The sequence below is a fragment of the Cynocephalus volans genome, chromosome 8, assembly GCF_027409185.1.
Source record: "Cynocephalus volans isolate mCynVol1 chromosome 8, mCynVol1.pri, whole genome shotgun sequence".
Classification (NCBI taxonomy): domain Eukaryota; kingdom Metazoa; phylum Chordata; class Mammalia; order Dermoptera; family Cynocephalidae; genus Cynocephalus; species Cynocephalus volans.
Window position 1 is genome coordinate 140,195,139 of NC_084467.1, and position 14,651 is coordinate 140,209,789.

Genomic DNA, 14,651 nt, shown 5'->3' on the forward strand with positions numbered 1-14,651 from the left:
GAGCAGGCAGGGTCCTGAAGGACAAACCCAAGGTCTTTCATGCTGATATCTGGCTCGATGGCGGGTCCTGGGTGAGGGTGTCTCTGGGAGTCTCAGTGTTTGGAAGAAGAGGGAAAGTCCTGATGGAAAGTCACAATGGAGGCAAACGGCTAGAAAGCACAGCAGCTTCAGCATTGGGTGGAGAACCCCACACCTGTCATCTGTGACATCCCCAGGTGCTCAGAGACTTGAAGCAAAGAGCCGGTCTTTCTCCTGGGCCGCCTTCTTGGCTCGTCCTGTCTCTACACCTTCCCTGATGCCTTGTCTCAGGAGGGTGGCTGAGCCTCTACTCCTGCCCCCGCCATGGAGTCTCTGAGTCCTTCGAATGGTCCCTTCTCTCGCTTGCCTCCAGATCTGGACCCACAGTGCAAGGCTCTGGGGCTTACCGGGAAGGTGGCGGCTAGTGCTGGGCTCAGCCTATTGGCACTAGGCCTGCGTCTTGACCACCGCTCAGTCTCCTGGACGTGGTGTAGCTGGGGATGTGGTGTGTATGTCTGTTGTGACAAAATGGTCCCCCAGCCGTGGGAAGGCAGGGACTATTGTGAACTGCCAGAAACATTCTTCCCATCCAGGGAGTCGTGCTGTTTTTGCCAAAATATGATGTTCAATTACAGTAAAATTTGATCGCTTGACTTGGCTAAAAATGAGTGTTCCTGCCCCAGATGCCCTGGGGCAGCCCTTGGACACTGCTGGCCCCTCACTGCATGGAAAAACCCACCTCCCCCGAGAAACCAGGAGGCTGGACCAGTCTAATCACGCACACAGTCGGGTGGACAGTGTCTCTTTCCAAAAGCTCACGTGGACATGTCTCAGGTGTTTGGAGCATTGGATGATTGTAAGGCACGTGCTTTCTTTCCTGAAGTGCATTTCTGCATAATCCTTCTTTACCACAACTAGGTTGGGTTTTATATGCAACTTGCTGTATCTGAATTTCTGTAGCACACCTCATAGATATGGTTTTTTAAAATTAAATACTCAGAATAAACTTTTTTTGATCCAAAAAAAAAAAAAAAAGGAAAAGAAGTAGGGACGTTGAAAGTGAAGATCAGGTATGCTCCAGAGGTATGACATATTATAATGCAATACTTGAAAGTCATATTTTCAAAGTCATTATCTTCCTTTACCTTTGAGCAATTAATTCACTTGCCATTTCTCTATTCTTACTTATATATTTTTTCCATTTTCTTTTGTTGTTGTCTTGAGTGTATCTATGCTTGCAGAATTAATGAGAAAAAAGAAACTTTAAAAAGCAGAAACATTAGTGCTTTTGCCATCAGAAATAGGTTAATTCAAGTTTCCATTATCAATTAATAAAGCTTTCTTCAATGGTGTATAGTGCTGACATAAGGCAGTTTTTACCAGAAAACTGAAGTATTTCCCCTCCTTGGTAGAAAAAACAAACAAACAAACAAACAAACAAAAACTCTTGGAAGTGCAAAGCTTCTGATGATTTGCCATCATTTATAATAGCTAATTTAGCAACATTTTCATAAGACTTGAACATTCATGTGTGTGTGTGCATTGAACATTTGTGCCTCATGAGAGTGCCTCTTGGCTGCTACAGTGTTTTCAGATGAAAAATGGGAGTGGGAACTATTTATATGATTTACTTTAGAAAATTAAAATTGAAATAACAGATTAAGGGAAATACTTGTAAGTTTAGATATTTCACATGATACATTATAATAACACGTACATTACTGTTGAACTTTCATGAAGTACATTTAAGACAGTGAACAAAATTAAAAATTAGATAAAAATACACTTAATTTCCTATTGCACTTATATAAATAAAGAACATTCAAATTAATTTTGATGAATATGGCATTTTTTTAAGGAAAATGAGAGCATTTTTAAAGAAAATCTTAGATTCCTGGCATCATATAGATAATTCACAACTTCTTTTTCATGGAATATATCAAAGCTATTGTTACTGATTTTTGATAGTTATGAAAGAAGATATCTCTAAGGCCTAAGGATTTCTTTCTAATTAGTACACTGGTTCCCATAAGAATGGTTTCATGCTTTTGCCAGTAATTAAGCAGACATAAATTTCAAGATGTATTGAAAGGAGCTCCTAGTGGATAATTAAGATTTATTTTTTTTGAATTCTGGAAACACACAAAGCTCAAGCTATACATCTATTTTATATAATTAATGCAAGAATAAAATGTTAAAAAATTCTGATACAATGTATAAAATGCTATCTAATTATCTATTAGACCTTGTGATTTTCTACATATAGCTATTTAACAGTAAACAAGTTGTATAACTCAGACATGTTAGATAGTTAAGTTGTACCCAGAAAACGGTAAAATTTATTCACCATTTTTTATATATATATATATATATACACACACACATATATATGGACATTATATATATATATGAACATTTTCAAAGGCTTTCTCCCGCGTATTTAAAGAAGCAAGAGAGAACTGGCTTTTCATCGTGAGTTAATAGACATAGGGAAGTAATATATATACACATTTTAATTTTTCTTTAGTTTATTTATTATTATTATTATCATTTTTTACATTCTAAGATGTTGCAGTGTAGTTGGGGGAGGGGGGAGGGAAGGGAAAAGGAGGATAGGGTGGGATGAAGAGGAAGGGAGGGGCATGGTCAAGGCCCATGGCACCACCCTCATTCTGACAGGGTACCCCAGGGGGCTCCCAGTGGTGGCTCGGTCTTGGTTTGGCTGGATGTGGACTTTGGTGGGGGCATGACTGAGGCCCTTGGCCCCCCACTACCCTGGCTCAGGAGACCGGGTAGCTTCCAGTGGTGGCCTGGTAGTTGTTGCTGGACTAGATCCAGTTCTTAGCGAGGTGGCTGAGGCCCTTGGCTCCCCACCACCCTGGCTCCCCACCACCCTGGCTCAGGGGCCTAGGGTGATTCCAGTCATGGCTCAGTCGTTGTTGCTGGGCTTGATGCAGACATCAGGGAGGTGTGGTTGAGGGCTTTGGAATCCCTCCTGCCCTAGCTAGGGAGCCTAGGACACTTCTAGCAGTGGCCTGGTGGTTGTCGCTGGGCTGGAATGTGAACATTGGGTGTGTGTGGCTGAGGCCCTCAGCCCCGCACCGCCAGAGCTTGGGGGCCTGAGGCGATTCTGGCGGTGGTTCAGTGGTTGTCTCTGGGCTCAGTGCAGACATGAGGGGGCATGGCTGAGGTCCTTGGCGCCCCATGGCCCCAGCTTGGGAGCCTGTGGGGCTTCTGTTCCTTCTAGGTTTTATAGGTGTTCATTGGTGGTGTTAGACCTTTATTGGTTAATATCAGAACTTTGTCTCTGATCTGTGGGGTTTTTTGTTTTTTTGTTCAGTTCTGTGTTGGATTAATTGCTATTCCCACCACTTAAACTCTGCACTGGAACTAATTCATGTTCCTTTGCTTACTTCTAAAACAGGGGAACCAGCACTTGAGCCCTGTGGTTGAGCTAAATTTCTGCTTTGCTTCTGATTCTCTGGGGGAAGGCTTTTCCTTCAGCCCCTGTTTTAACTGCTGACCTTGTAAGTGCTTCTGGGTCTTGCAAGGTCTGATACATCTGGGTTGTGCAGAAACTCGGGTCTGGGCCTGAATCCTTTCAGCAAACTGTACCCCTGCAGTTCTACATTCATGACCAGTCTCTACTGAGTGGGCCTGTGCTGATTAGAGGGCAGATCAGCTGTCCTTGCTGTGCCCCAGTGTTCCCCCAGTGGGCCCATTTCTCCCACTGCTGGCACTCCAAACACTTCCGATGGGACAGGCCACGTGCTGATCCCTTGCAATGACTCACTGGCCTCTGAGTGGCTTCTTTTTTCTGTTGTCTGTGGCCCCTCATTCCTATGTGGGTCCGTGGGAACCCTGGTTGTGGTCTTGCTGATCTGGGGGCCACCAAGTCCCTCTTCTCCCCTGCAGGCTCCAAGCAACTTCATAAAAAGGGCACAGCAGCAGGTTTTGCCAGCTCCTGTTCCATGTGCTCACTAGGGCCAGCCTTGAAGTGGTCGATGCCCAAAATTGTTGGAGCGGTCCTTTCTTTTTCTCATCGTGACTTCTCCTGCCTTCATGAACTCTGTACATTTCTCTTCCTCTTCCCCTGATCTCTAGTGTCCCCAGCTTGGCAGTTTGTTGCTTTTTAATAGTTGTAAATTGATTGATTGTGGGAGAGGGTGACACTGGGTTCCATCTATTCCACCATCTTTATCGAGGGTCCTATATACACATATTTAAATAGGGAAAATATGAGACGCAATGTATCTCATAAATTAAAACAAAACAAAAAACAAAATCAATAACATTCCTCACTATTTCAATATGTAATATATTTTGCTAGAACCCTACACACTCAGATGTTATCAAATAATTCTTTTAGTTTTTGCAATATCAATACATCTCAAAATACAAAACTAGGTATTATCATGATTTCTGATCTGCTCAACACCTAATGGTCTGTCCATGGGCTGCTCCATTATACCTACTGTGGCTCAGACTTCTCTGATGTCAAACAAGCAGTCTGAAATAGATGGTACCTTCTGTCCATAATCTATGGCACATTATACAGAGCAATTTTTAGAATGAGGAACACGGGTTCTTGGTGATTCTGAAATAGGTTCAATATGGCAAATAATTTAAACTTCTATGAGACTTGATTCATAAAGCTTAAAATGGGAATAATAAAGGAGAGAACAAAATAAAACATGTTGAATTTATTTTTAATGAATTGCCTTATTTAATCCTCAAAGAAACCTTAAAATGGAAATATTGTTATCATAATTTTGAAACTGAGATTTTTTTTTTTTTTTTTTTTGTCTTTTTGTGACCAGTAAGGGGATCGCAACCCTTGGCTTGGTGTCGCTCGCACCACACTCAGCCAGTGAGCGCACCGGCCATCCCTATATAGGATCCAAACCCGCGGAGGGAGCACCGCTGCACTCCCAAGCGCCGCACTCTCCCGACGCCACCAGCCTGCCGAAACTGAGATTTAAAGATAGTATTTAGGGCCAAGCCGTGGCGCACTCGGGAGAGTGCGGCGCTGGGAGCACGGCGACGCTCCCGCCGCGGGTTCGGATCCTATATAGGAATGACCGGTGCACTCACTGGCTGAGTGCCCGTCACTAAAACGACAAAAAAAAAAAAAAAAAAAATAATAATAATAATAATAATAATAATAAAGATAGTATTTAATTTGTCAATTTGCTACAAATCGTAATAATAAATTAACCTTCTCTCTGGCTCCAAACTAATTCTTTCACCAATACACTAGATCCCTTAATTACCTAACAGGATTAAATGAAGTAAAAGTACATGCAAATGGTAATCAACTATTCGCACACTAGAAAGATGATTTATGCATGCAAAGTTGAATTCCTGCTACTTAGTTTATATACACTGATGCAGTGTTTTCAACTTCCAGCTTTCTGATAAAAATATGTCAAGTTTCCTAAATAATTTTTAAAAAGCATAATATATCAAGATTTGCATGCCATCAATACATTACACATGTTAAAGTAATACACTTAAAACAATAGACCACACGAGGGTTTCTAAACATCTTTCTACTTAAAAAGTTTGTATGAAATTGTACCTCACAAGTGAACTACAAGATGTGGTAATTTAAAAGTGAAAACATTGATCATAGAAGGGCCTGTGTAAGAAGTCCAAATGCTTCAATATGGAATTATTCTTCAGAAATTTGAAATTGTGTTCGCATGACATGCTTTGTAAATGTCGTATACTGTTAGAGATGTGGCAGCGAGTAAAATGATCAAGTAATATAAATGAAAAATATCAGCCTCAAATCAGCAGTAGTAAGTAACCAGTCTGGAACGCCAGATGGAGAATTAACTGCAATTCAATTATCTATATTAAAATGACTCCTAGGTGCAATTGAAAAAGATACAACATAAAAAAAGAGAGAAATTGACCATATGTAGCTGGTAAAAAAAGATTTGTCAATGCAAAATGAATTATTGTTATACATAAGGCATTTGTTTTGTCAGGGGATATATTTATGAGTATGATTCTAGTCACATTGTGTTGTACTGTGAAGAGCACATGTATTGTTTTGGTGAATTTGTGATTTGTTTTTTCCTAATTCAAACAGATTTCAAACAAGAAAAAGATACTTTTGGGCAAAACAAATTTTGTTTTCATACATATTGCACTTGAATTTTGTAGTGATTAATAGAGTTCACAGAAAAAGAAATGTAAAATATATAAATATGTCAAAGAACTTTTGGAATCACAGTAATCAGAAAATTCAGGTTGAAGCCGCAACGAGATGCTTTTATTGCCTGTCAGATAGAAAAAGAATTAATGAATTGATAATGTCCAATTGCAGTGTGGAGTGTAGGAAAACTGGTACTGGTACAATCATATAAAATCAATGGAAGTATGATTGTAACAGCATATCAGAGGGCCGGTTGGAAGTTTTGATCATCTTAATGTGTTAATTTTCTTTGTGTCAGCAATCCCAATTCTGGAAAGCTATCAAAAGTATGCTTAATTGCCTCTGGTGATATATGCTGCGAGGTGGTCATTGTGACATTACTTATAGAGGATAAAGAATAGAAAAATCTGGGTTATCTCCTGGCAGTGGTAAATGTTTTAACATGAAAACTAACAGAAAATAACATTTCAGGGGAGGATTATCTATCTATCATCTAGCTGTAGACACATACATATCAAAGACGTTATTATAGCCGCTATCACCTAAAATTTGCAATATTTCTGTTTTGTAATGTGTTGAGAATATTTAATAGTTTCGCTGTCAACTCTTAAATAATCTGCATAATTATGCATGTAGAAGACATAGGAATAAAAGAGAAAGTTACAATGTACACAAACAAATGTAACTGACATTTAATTCACTGTTATGATCATCAGGGCATTTATTTGTAAATTAAATTAAATTTTAGGTTATTTACATGCATTTTTTTCTTTCTATTCCAGTTTTTAATTTTTTATTTTTAAATAAAAAATATATATATTTAGGTTGTATATATATATATACACATACATACACACGCGCACACACAGGGAAATGATTACTACAGTCAAGGTAATTAACAGATCCATCTCATCTTCCTCACATGCTTCAGATGAGAGCACTTAAAATCTATTGTTTTTGCAAGTTTTGAGTATACAACATCACTAACTATAGTCACCGTGCTGTACATTAGATCTCTACACTTATTTATTATACATAACTACAACTCCGTACCCTTCGACTACCATCTCCTTCTTCCCCGACCTCCCCACCCCAGTAACCACTATTCTGCTCTCTGCTTCTGTGTTTGACATTTTTAGATTCCACATAAAAGCGAGGTCACGTGCATGTATACTCAAAAACATGAACATAACATGTATACATTAATAAATACCTAGGGAACTTTCTTCTAAAACATTTCATTGGCATTTTCCGTTTCATTGAACACTATACAAAATATTACTTTTAATAACAAATACTAATAATATCTGAATATGTACCTATTGTTGGATATTTTTCCTTTCTTGCTTAAAGATATAAAAGTTAACATAGGGACAATGGTGTACAAATATATATATGTGTGTGTGTGTGTATGTATATGTGTGTGTGTGTGTTTATATATACACGTATATATTGATAGAGTTTGGATGTTTTGTCCCTGCTCAAACTCATGTGGAAATTTGATCCCCAATGTGGCAGTGTTGGAATTTTTTTTTTTTTAAATTCACGTAGTTATTTAATGACACAGAAAAATAATGTCATGAAACAAGCTGGTTACAATTAGTAGGTAGAAGATGACTCCATTTTTGATAAAAAAAACATTAAAAAGTATGAGCATGCATAAGAAAAGTTAGAAGGTTATATACCAAAATATTAACAGTATGTACTCCAGTTCAGTGATTAAATATTCTTTGCTTTTGTGTATTTTTTGAAACATGATTATTTCTGAAACAACAACAAACAAAAAACAAGGTTCTGGAAGGAACAGTTATTAAATACCAGGAGTTAGAAACCCAAGAAGCCAAGCTAGGAACCCAGCAGTTAAGGTATGAAACCCAGGACAAGTCCAGCAAGGGTGACAGTGGTCAAGCCCAGAGGTGGAACATTGTTCTTTTCTTTTCCTACTGGAATGCTGTTTATCGGACAGTTTCCTCTACATTTGATGTTCTCAGCATACTTACATTTTATGGCTACAAATATTAACTGGCACAACAACAAAATGATGCTAGCAACTTTGGTTTTGAATTGGTACAAAATGTAACTATTTCTAGTTGTTCACTATGCAAAACACTAGAAATCAAGTGTACCTACAACAAAAAACCCACCCTACTAAATAACTAACTTTCCTATTATTTTTCTGACCTCTGTTTGTTTTCAATTTTCACTGAAAATCTATTTTTTGTTTCATTGATCTGGAAGAGAGAATTTTTTTTTTTTTTTTTTTTTTTTACAAAGAAACTAACATTAATGTACACTGAGCACTGTCTGATGTTTTGGCCTTTAAGTCTACTTGACAGTTGGCCTTGTCTTCTAAGTACTCTGCAGAATGGGAAGGGCTCACCCAAACCCAAACCACCTTGAAATAAACAAATCTGAATGAGTATCACCGTTGTGTTTTTTTAAAATAGATGTTTGCTAAGTTACCAAATGGAGAATAGCAGAATATACCTAAATTGCTGTAAATGAGGCTCAAAAATTTCAATTGTGCACCCTCCCCCCTCCCATGTTAAGACTACTAGGGACACTTCCCTCGAATGACACATAACCCATATTTCTTGCTTCTTAAAAAAAAAGTAGTGATACCAACTTTATCCTAAGGTGCTGCTTCTTAGGTTTACCCAAAACTCTTTGCCCGTTTATCCTGCAGCATCTTCAGGAGGGGTCAATAGATAATATTAAGATCCAATAAATAACTAAAACCAAAAAATAAGCTGAGACTATTTTCTGCATTACCACCACCTGTCCAGTATACTCTATCACCTTTTATAGCAAGTTAGTACATCAATCCAGGCCACAAAAACCTTTACGCACCAGGAAAGAAAAGTACAAAAACAATTATATTAAAACAATGATACAAAAATTTTTTTTGAAGGGGAGGGGGAGAATATTTAAAATTAAAATACTGTATCATTACAACAAAGACCCAAATAATTCCCTGCTTTGTCCTTGGGTAACCAAGGAATATTAGTCTGTATTATATCCCCCAAATAAGACTTGCTGGAAGTAACAGTGCTCAGTTCTTGCAATCCAAGTCAATTTATACTTGTTAGAGCAGTCCAAATTATAAAGGCTACAAAAATTCCTTCGTCAGAACTAGAGAAAAGAAACCCACTTCAGGGCAAAGTTATCCAAGATGAAAGTGTGTGATTTCAGTGAGAGAACTGCCTCCTGTCAGATGATTTCTTACTGATGTTTTTAAAGATTTTGGACTTCTCAACTTTTTTGGTTTTCTGGTAGCCAAATCCACCACCACCTCCTCTCTTTTTACGCTTGTCTTCATTGCTGTTCACGTTCAGATCAACAAAAGGAGGCACCTTGAAACCGAATGACAGAGCAACTTGAGGCAAATTTAAGTTATTGACATTAAAGATCTGCTTCAGAGAATGGGAATCATACGCTCGAATGTACGACTTATATGCTTCCTGCGCTGACTTATGAAGGAAGTAGTTCTTTTCAATCAATTTTTCAAGCTGAGATTGAATATCAGAAATTTTAGACCAAGAAAAGTCAAATTCATTTCATGGAACCTTGGATTGTTTCAAGTAAGGAAGGAATCCCAATTCTTCTGGGCTCAAAATGAGCAAGGCATGCCCTCTTCCATTCAGGCCTCTGGCCGTTCTACCCACGCGACGAATATATTCCTTAGGGTCATCTGGAGGGTCATATTGAACAATCCAGTCAACTTCAGGAATATCCAGTCCTCTTGCTGCCACATCTGTACACAACAATATCCCCGAATCTGCATTGCAGAATTGGAAGAATGTGGTTGTACGCTTATTTTGCTTCTGCCTTCCATGAATGGCCAAAACAGGCAAATCAATGTAGTTCAGCAACTCGTAGTGGTATTTCACGGACTTACAAGATGAAAAAAAGACCATCAGTCTCTTCTTTCGGTTCTTCTTAAGGAATGTAAAGAGCAGAAGAAATCTCTTTTCTGAGGGACAAACAACATATCCCTGCTCAAGACCATCCACTGTTGCATTAGCTTTGTCATCATCAACGCCAACATACAATGGCTCCTTTTTCAGGGAAATCCTGGCCAGATCTTCAACTTTTCGAGTCTGTGTGGCAGAAAAGAGCATGGTCTGTCTGCGTACTGGCAGAAGTTTAATAATCTGCTTTAATTCCTCTTCAAACCCAACATCCAAGATACGATCAGCCTCATCAATAACCAGACACTGTAGGTTTTTATACATAAACCCTGGGGTATTCTGCATATGGTCCAAGAGACGGCCTGGTGTGGCCACAATGATATTGATCCCATTAGCAAGTTTCTGTGCTTCAGCAGATCTGTTACTGCCGCCCATTATCAACCCATATGTGTGAACATGATGAGTCATTAGCTCCTTAAGAACCCCAAAAGTCTGCATGGCCAGTTCTCTAGTAGGTGAGAGAATAAGGACTCCTGTTCCATTTCTGGGCATGAACTTTAATTTAACAATAAGTTCAACAGCAGGGATGAGGAATGCCAGGGTTTTACCACTGCCTGTTTTTGCAGCTGCTAGAAGATCTCTGCCTTCCAAAAGTGGTCTGATACTTTTATGCTGAATTTCAGTCATGTTTGTAAAGCCCATTTCTTCTACAGCCTTCAGAGTGTTTTCATTGACAAGATTAGTTAGAGAAGCAAATGAAGTATCTTCAAAGGCTCCTGTCAGTCCCAGGGGCAGGCTGGGCACTTCACTGTCCTCTTCCTCGTTATCTGGCTTCTCCACACTGTTTTCTGTCTCTTCGGGAACCTCAGCACTGCCTTCTTCACATTCTCCTTTGTTTTCAGTTTTTGCTTTTTTTGTATCAGGCCCAGCATCAGTCATCATTTTTCTCTTTTTCTTCTTCTTTTTCTTTTTTGATTCTGAATTGGGAGACTGTGTTGCTGTTTCTCCATTGGTTACTATGGTAGATTTCTGGAAGGATTTTTTAACTTTTACTTTTTCCACTGCTTCTTTAGACGTATCTCCATTTTGGGTTTCTGATGAGCCCACATTCATAGACTGTTTTCGTGATTTTTTAAGTTTTCCAACTCCCACTGTTTCTTTAGACACATCTCCATTTTGAGTTTCTGACAGGCTCACAGCTGAGGCCCCCTGTAGCGTCAGGTTTCGCTGCCGCAATTTGAGGTTCCGTTTCTCGATCTTCTTGCGCAGGAGTTTCACAGGCAGGTGAGACATGCTGTCGAAGAAAGGCCTTCACCGCTGCGCCACTGCACAGCTCCTCTACTCTCCGAGTTGACGTTGCTTCCTTTTCGTCCACACGTGCGCCGGCAGTGTTGGAATTTGATTGAGTCATGGGGGTGGATTCTTCATGAATGGATTAATGCTCTCCCTAGGAGCAGGGATTAAGGAGTGAGTCCTTGCTCTATCAGTTCCCACAAGATCTGGCTGTGTAAGAGACCCTGGCACTTCCCCCCTCTCTCTCTTGCTTCCTCTTGCCATGTGATCTGCCTGCACCTGCTGACTGCCCACTGCTTTCCACCATGAGTAGTAGCAGCAGCCTGAGGTCCTTGTCAGATGCAGCTGTCCAAGAATCATAAGCCAAATAAACCTCTTTTCTTTATAAATTACCCAGTCTCTGGTATTCTGCTATAGCAACACAAAACGGACTAATACATATATATATTGACAATATTTACAGGTGTACAATATGTACACATGTATATTTATGTTTAAATCTATATATATTTACAATATTCACAAATGGTATATTGTGGCGGCTGTTCATATTGAGCTTTGTGCTTTTTCCTTTTTTGATTTTGATGGGTAGAGAATAGAATCTATTTAATTTATGACTACCAGTGACAATAAAGCAAACTGGATTTCTCAAGGCCATCTTTATGTGTTTATGTATGTAATCATTAATTCATTGATTTATTTTTTAATTGGCAATGAACCCTTGCCTTTTTGCCCAGTTTTCAGGAACTGGGTATTTGTAAGTAAATTTATATTATAGTTATAAAATGTTAAAAAAAATTGCAGCCAGTGGGATGAAAATTTGAATTGTGTAAAATAATTTATATTTTGATTGACTCATTACTATAGAGATTTTGTTTACTTTAGGTAAATGAACATAATTACATATACTCTGGGTATGCATTTATTTATCCCCAAACTTAAATGACTAATATCATAAACTAAGCACTGTGCATGACACAGAGAATTCAACAATGAACAAAATAAACAAATCTCCTTTCTCTCAGGGAGCTTACATTTCAGCAGGAGGAACATAAACAAACTGTTAAAATACATAAAATTTTAAGTGGCCAAATGGCTATGGAGAAAAATAAGGCAAGATATAGGGCATTTTATATTGTCAGAAAAGCTACTGCTTAAGTGAGATTTGAATAAAATCCTGAAGCAGAGAGATGAAGGAGAGAGACACGTGGATGCCTGTGGGGAGAGCATTCCTAGCACAGGAAATCTCAAGCACAAATTCTAGGTGGGAGTACGTCTGGCATTTACCCTGGTCCACAGAGTGAGAGAAAGAGGATCTGTGTTCAGATAAAGTCAGACCATGTATGACCTTCCGGGCCATTAGAAATTTTCACATATACTCTGAATGGGGTATGAATATTGGAGCCACTGGAGAGTTTCCAGTATAGAAGTGTCATAATCAACCTAATGGCTTTAAATGATTAATAGGATGCTTTGTGACAGAGAGATTAGTTAGCAGTAACTTACATGAGAAATGGTGATTGACACAGGGTTGCATTTATGGAGATAGTGAGAAATGTTTCAGAATTTATTTTGAAGGTGGAGCTAAAACATTTTCTGAAGTATTGAATGTGGGAATCTTGCAAGACTAAAAATTAACTACTATAGATCCCTGGAGAAAACTGGTGATTGTGCTGATTATCCATTTATTGCCTCCAGCTCTAAGTCCATCCTTTTTGAATGCTCTGTGAAAATGGATCTAGGTTCTTAAAATATTTTTTTTTCTTTGCCATCTGGCCCTAAAACTTTGACCTTAGAGGATGCTAGAGAGACTTTGTAGGAGGGAAAGATCTTGCTTTCTGGTTCTGGTTTTCAGCATGCATGGTTTTTCTCCAACACCAAATCCTGCAGCACACACAGCTTCTCCAGTGCTGGCTCTTTTATTGCAAGGCAGACAGCAGGACCAAGTGTTTAGCCACTTCCCCCTGCACCTGTTCTCATTCCATGGACTTCCCCGCTATGAGGTTTTATAGTAGAATGCCGCCAGAGAGACACTTTAGCATGAATGGATTTCCCCAGCACCCTAGACAGACTTCCAGCAAATGTCTGAAGTAGAATTCCAGCAAATTCTGCCAATGCAGCACCACAGGAATGTCATTGTCATCCAGTGAGCCAAGGCTGTGCCCTCCCGAACAAGATAAGGATCTCAGTCCGGGGTGTACAGTGAGGAAGGGTCTTTTGTGGCCCCCTATCTCAGCCCTAAGGGTATTGGCTGCTCCTTATAGCTATTATTCCTATATTCTGTAGAATTCTCTTTTACTTCTTAATAGTCAGTTCCTTCTTACTCCAATCCCCTGTTATAGTTAATATTTATCATGCTTAAATTTTTCACAGTTTAATTTATTGTGTGGTCTTTATCTCCTTGTTGAAGCCAAATTGATAAGCGAAGATTTTCTTGAATGGGAAAAGTGAACTCTTAATTGAAATGCCTGGAAGAAAGATTGGGAGATGAGGAATTGGGGAACTGAATATAAGTAAGTCTTCTGAGGAAAAGTGTTCTGCTGTAAAGGGGAGCAAAGAAATGGGGCATGAGACACAAGGGAATGATGGTTTAAATGACTGAATATTTTTTAAGATGGGAGAAGTGACAGCATTTAGCATAGTGCTCCAGTAAAGACTCTTAACCACTTCTTAAATAATTCAAATTTTTGCATTGGGATACTGATCTAGCAAGAAAAATAAAATTATATTTTTTAGAATTCAATGTGCATTCTCTACATGAATGTAATTAGAATATGCATCTATACATGTCAAAAAAAAAAGGATAAAATATTTAGGCAATTCTCCTGATAACTCATGCCAAAAATATCATGAATACATAGAGAATCTGTAAAAATAATTGAAGGGAGATGTAAGTTCCATAATCAGCGACATTCTGCCTTGGTAAACTGCTGTAGACCTAAGGCCTAAATGAGGAAATATTCAGTATATGCTCGATGGATAAATAAAAAGAGGTATTGATCCTCATGTATCTGCACTTTCCTCAGCTTTCCAATTTACTTTTCATGCTTTAACAAAACATCTGAATTGTTTTAAACTTCAGTAAATAAAATAAATTAATATTTTGGTGTGTTTAAGCATTACTGTGAAACTTATTTTACTTTAAGTTTTACTGTCCAGTTTGTGAGGATCAAGATGTAAAATTGTAATTGAATATATATATTAACATATATGCTATTTAACTGCATCATATTCTGGCATGGAAAGATGGAAGAGAGAAGAAT

General features: G+C 38.6%; 1 pseudogene; it reads right to left on the minus strand.

Moving 5' to 3' along the window:
• Positions 1 to 9,106: 9,106 nt before the first annotated feature.
• On the minus strand, positions 9,107 to 11,432 carry LOC134384529 (ATP-dependent RNA helicase DDX18-like; annotated as a pseudogene).
• Between the last annotated feature and the right edge of the window lie 3,219 nt (positions 11,433 to 14,651).